This window comes from Salvia splendens, chromosome 16 (genome assembly GCF_004379255.2).
Source record: "Salvia splendens isolate huo1 chromosome 16, SspV2, whole genome shotgun sequence".
Lineage (NCBI taxonomy): Eukaryota > Viridiplantae > Streptophyta > Magnoliopsida > Lamiales > Lamiaceae > Salvia > Salvia splendens.
The window spans coordinates 21,462,424-21,468,330 of NC_056047.1; positions in this window are offsets into that span (position 1 = coordinate 21,462,424).

The window sequence follows — 5,907 nt, forward strand, 5'->3', positions numbered from 1 at the left end:
GAGAGTTTGGAGAAGTTGCGCCTGAAATTGAGGACGGGCAAACAAAAGAACTACCAGGAAGAGGCAGACAATGCGCTCCTGTTTGAAGGGAGATTGTGTGTGCCCAACCAGGAGGAGCTCAAAAACGAGATAATGAGCGAAGCACACGATACCCCATACACCGCCCACCCAAGGAGTACAAAAATGTATCAGGACTTAAAGAAGAAGTTCTGGTGGGACGGCATGAAGAGAGACATCTCATCGTACGTTGAGAGTTGTCTTGTCTGTCAGCAAGTGAAGGCACTACACCAACGCCCTACGGGAAGTTGCAGCCGTTGGAGATTCCAGATTGGAAATGGGAACACATAGCCATAGATTTTGTCACGGGACTACCAAAATCTCAAAGAGGAAATACTGCAATTTGGGTGATAATTGATCGTCTCACTAAAAGCGCCCATTTTGTACCGATACCTATTACGTACTGGTCAGAGAAACTAGCCCAGTTGTACGTGAGAGAAATCATTCGCCTGCATGGCATACCAGCGATGATCACGTCGGATAGAGATGCTAAATTCACGTCCAGATTTTGGAAGAGCCTACAAAAAGAGCTAGGGACACAGTTAAATTTTAGCACGGCATTTCACCCACAGACCGATGGACAGTCGGAGAGAACCATCCAAACATTCAAGGATATGCAATGGGCAGTAGTGCTCGATAGAGGGAGCAATTGGGAACAAGTACTGCCACTAATAGAGTTTGCCTATAACAACAGCTACCAGACAACAATTGATATGGCTCCGTACGAAGCGCTGTACGGGAGAAAGTGTAGATCACCCCTCTATTGGGACGAGGTCGGTGAGAGGAAAATCTTGGGCCCGGATGCAATCGGGCAGATGATAGAAATCGTCAGAAGGATCCAAGGGAAGATCAAAGAGGCTCAGGACAGATAGAAGTCCTATGCAGATGTCCGACGAACTGATTTGCAATTTACTGTGGGAGATAAAGTCTTCTTGAAAGTATTGCCCTCAAAGGGGATAACCAGATTTGGAGTCAAGGGAAAACTCCGACCCCGCTACATAGGACCGTACGAAATTCTAGAGGCGGTTGGACCAGTAGCCTATCGATTGGCGTTACCGCCGAGCTTTGGAGACGTTCACAACGTATTCCATGTATCCCTGCCCAGGAAGTATGTGTTTGATCCGAAGCACGTAATTCATCAGGAAGAGACGATAATAAACCCAGATCTGAGCTATGAGGAAAAGCCGAGAGCAATTCGGGACAGGAAAGTGCAGCAGTTAAGGAATAAATCCATTCCTTCAGTGAAAGTACTTTGGGAACACCACGGGCAGGAAGAGGCCACGTGGGAGTTAGAAGATAAATTGAATGAGCGTTATCTCGAGCTGTTCGAGTAAAGCCGTACAAATTTCGGGACAAAATTTCTTTTAAGGAGGGTGGAATGTAACGCCCCGGAATTTCGTTTCTTTCTTTCAAGATAAATCAAATTTATTAGCTTAATTAATTTTCGTTTAGAAGGCATGTGGACGTAGAACTTCCGTTGTAACTTCCGACTTTAGAATAAATTAAGCATTTTGATGGGAGAGTTAAAGTGCACAGAAATTTTTTTAAGAATGAAGTAAATGAAATACTTTATTAGAGGCATGGAATTGAGGTGGTAGCCAATACTACTCTATGGAATTAGAAGCTAGAATTGAGATAAAAGATGAGATTTGCTTTGGTCAACGGAGCTGCAGTAAAAGATCTTCTATCCTTCCTCTTCTCCTCTCCATCTTTCTCGAATTTGTACTCCACAAGATTCCAAATGACAGCCAAGTACCTACAAGAAAGGTGCAAAGACAAGAAAGAGGTATTGCAAATAAGCTACACAAAAATCTTTAATTTGGGGCTTTGTCAAAAAGGGAAAATGCCAAATTGTGTTCACTACATCACCATCCTGCCAAGGTCTCAAGTATAGACAAAGTAGGATACCCCTCAATCTTCCAGTTAGGCCATCCGCAATGGCACCTAGCGCACCGCCTAGCCGAGCGGTGCGCTAGGCGGTCCATTGCAACCGCCTAGCCAATTTCGGAATAAAAAACCGCCTAGCGCTGGGCGATGCGCTGGGCGATCCGCTCGGCGCTATTGCAGCGTCCGGATCGCCTAGCGCGTCGCCTAGCCGATTTTTTTATTTTTTTTATTTTCGAAACACAACATGATTGTCGAAGATGAAGGTGTACAACTGACTAGTTGGACCAACGACGATAATGAAGTCGGTCCAAGCCACGGCGTGGCCGCCCCCAACGTACGGAGTGGGGTACCTCACGATGAAGTCGGCCGCCTCCAAGCACATGCCGACGTGCGCCAAACGGAGGCTCATATTCAACTCCAAAAGGATTTAATTGAAGAGTTATGGGCGCGGAGGACTGCACGACGTTAGTTTTTTTTTTTAATTTTGTAATTTTTTTTAATTAATGTACTTTTTAATTTTTAATAATATTATTGAATTTTCTCGTATCTGTGTCGTAAACTTAATTCCGTATTTTGTGTGATTGTTAATTATTTATTTTATATAATTTTGAGTGATGTGGCTAGGCTATGGCTGGGCTATTTACTTGTTTTGATGATGTGGCGGGAGAATTTTTAGTGTTGATGATGTGGCAGGAGGAGTTTGTGGCTAGGCTATGACTGGGCTATTGCTGGGCTATTCCTATTGTGGATGGCCTTAAGGAAAGAGACAAGAATGAGCTCATCCCTATGGCCTTTTCGAGGCAACATCAGAATCTCTTCCCCATCGTCCGAGGCTGCAGAGGCAGCCAAGAGAGTCAGCCCACACATACACCAAAGTGGTAAGAATAGCATAAACATAAAGCTCAAAAGGGAGCTAAGCTTGTAACTGAAAATAAGAACCCCAATGCCCCATGAACTGCCACAAGAAGCCAAAGGAATGGCCTATAAATACAACCATCCCCTCCCCACTCCACACCTACATTCTATCAGATTCACAAGGCAAGGGGTGCGACGGAGTGAGGAGCGGCGGCGCAAGGCGGCGGCAGTAAGAAGGGCAAACCGAGAGGATTCACCAAGCGAGGTAATCACCTCAACACCATATATATATTGCATCATGTAGAGCAGCCACCATACGTAGTCAAGGACTTAGACTTGCTATAGGATTCTCACGAGATAAGGTAAAACATAGAGACGATCAATGCTCAACAAACAAGTACAGTACATAAACCACATAGGCCGCACGAAAAAAATAACGAAAACTTAATCATGGAACAAAGATATCAAGCCCAACTTAAGATCAGTCAATCCCCAAAGGAATAATGGAAACAATTTCACATAGCCACTGTCACGACTCAATAAATCGAGTAGAAGGGAAGGGGGGGGGGAGGATGACTTAGCTTGAGAACAAGGGGCTGTCCGGCGACGAGAGAGTGCTGACGCAGCAGAGGCGAGGCGGTCAACGGCTTCACTTGCCGAGGCTGACGGCGTGAGCGCGGTGGCGACCCCGGAACTTTCCCGTGCAGCGCCGGGAACGGCTAGCTCACGAAAGAAAAGTGACGCCTTTTGCCCTTCCCCGAATCGACAGCTCCGCCGCGTGATGAACCTGACGGAGAGCTCGATGGAGAGAGATCTCAACGGAGAGAGCTCGACGGTGGGATCTGGCCTGAGTTCCGGCAGTTCGGTGCACGCCAGCTTGGGGGACGCCGACGCCGGAGAAGAGAGAGGCGTGAGGAAGTGAGGCGCCGCTGCTTCTCTATTCGTTTGTTTAGGGATTTCAATTGGAAGGTGGATTTGGGTAAGAATTTAAATAAAGAATGTGAATGAGGAAGAGATACGATTATTTTGATTTGGACTATCTATTAGACTAAGTAAAGTGGGCTGCATTTTTTTTTATAAATTGATAAGTGGGCCGAGATGAGTAATGAAAAGAATGGGCGGCCTTAAGAAAATTCGAAGAAAAAGGATTTAAGAAGGGATTTTCTAAGGATCCATATTTTATTAACTAGGTGTCCAAATAATTATTTTAGAGAGAATAGAATTTCTCCAAAGTAGTAAAGTGAATAATTAAACTCTGCAAAGCAGTAAAGCCAAGTTAGGATTTAAAAAAATCCTATAAGCCGAGACTAAGAGATAGATGCTATCCTATAGGATGCATGCATTCTTTTCTCAGAAAATAGTCTATTTATTTTCCAAAGGAGAAATCATTCAAGGGCAAGTGAGGCCAAACGAGGATTGTTAATTGGAGATAAGCATACCAGGTGGGCTTTCTTTTAATATCCAGCACTATAGTGTGGATATAAAGCAAATACTTTTGAAGTTATGAAATATCTTTTTCTCAAAAATGGAGATGTGATTATTTTTAAAGTTGTTGTCATGCCATAAAGTGTTTGTTTTCGAGACCTGTCTGTTAGGGCTATATGCCGAGAGTTTGGCGATGCCAAAAGTTTAGTAACGAATTCGGTTCCCAATAGGACCGCAAATCCTGTTCGGAATAAGGTGCACGAGAGCCGTGAGCTATCCTAGAGAGGTTGGCCGGGGAGGGTGTCCGTCGAAGGTGGCCACCTTCACGGCACACGAGATTCTCAGACATGGTAGGATATTTAAAGAACTTAGACTGCAGTCGGACTTTTAAGATCACAAAAGAATTTAGTATGCTCAGGCCTTTTAAGAAAAACCCTGTGTGATACTGTTGATGGATGAGAACTATATAATGTATGTTTTGATTTTCAGTACGTGTCCACTGAGTACTCATGTACTCAGCCCTGCATGTATTTATAAATGTGCAGGTTGAACGTCAAGAGGAAGGGAAATATCGGAGTCGATGCTATTAATCATGTGGATTGCTCGACGATTCGTGTCTTCATACACGAAGTCGTTTAGTAGGGACCTATTCCGCTGTATTTTGTTAAGTGAGAATTTCAAAGTCTCACCTTCGAACTCTGATTTAGTTGATATGATGAATTATTCTATTTTGAGATCTTATAATCAAATACTTGGCTTCTATTTTGTGGTATCGATTGATTGGTCTTTCGGCAAGTTCCTTGAATTCTACCCTTTTCTTTACCCGCTTCTATAATCCCCCTTATTAGTCGCGAATTACCTGTTTTTGCTATCCTTAGCAAAATAGGGTCGTGACAATAATTATGTTGTCTTTTCAACTTTAATTTTTTAATGTACTTTTTAAAGGAGGTGAATAGCAATAACTCTCTTCTTGTAATTTATTGTACTTCAGTGTTTCCCACAAAAAAAATAGTCTAACATTAAAACCTTTGACAGACAACAAGACTCAAATTAAAAAATAAAATACTTTATTTGAAGAACTTTAATTGGATGCTCATCCAGCCTGAAGGTCTTGGGACAATATTTAAATTTCGAATAAAATTTTACACACTGAAAAGTAAAATTTGGGTTGAATTATAATTCCCAACGTCCTAAATACACCAAAATTAATTAATAGCTGGGACATAGATATACATCAAAACTATTCTAATTAAGTTTAGATGTATGGTAGGAAAAAGATAAATCAAATAAATGCATAAAATTTGTATCAATCTTAACTATTTAGGAATGGAAATTTTCAAAGTTATTCATAAACATCAAACATATATACTAAAATTCAATAAAAGCAACTATTTTTCTTCGTCGAATGAAAATCGAAGATGACTCGTATAATGTCAAAAGGTAGAATATATGAAAAGTAGTTAAATTGGTAGTGCTGTCTTGTCACAGTGGAAAATACAACTTTATTTATTTTTATAGTATGGTAAAGGATCGAATTAAAGTATATTCCTTAGGTTTTACGATATGAAATCCAACTCAAATCCTCTAGAAACATTCAATTCTTCCACATTTTCAAATGACATCGAATTGTCCAATTTTTCTCCTTTCCCAACTTGATATAGCTTTATATAAATAGTTTTTTTT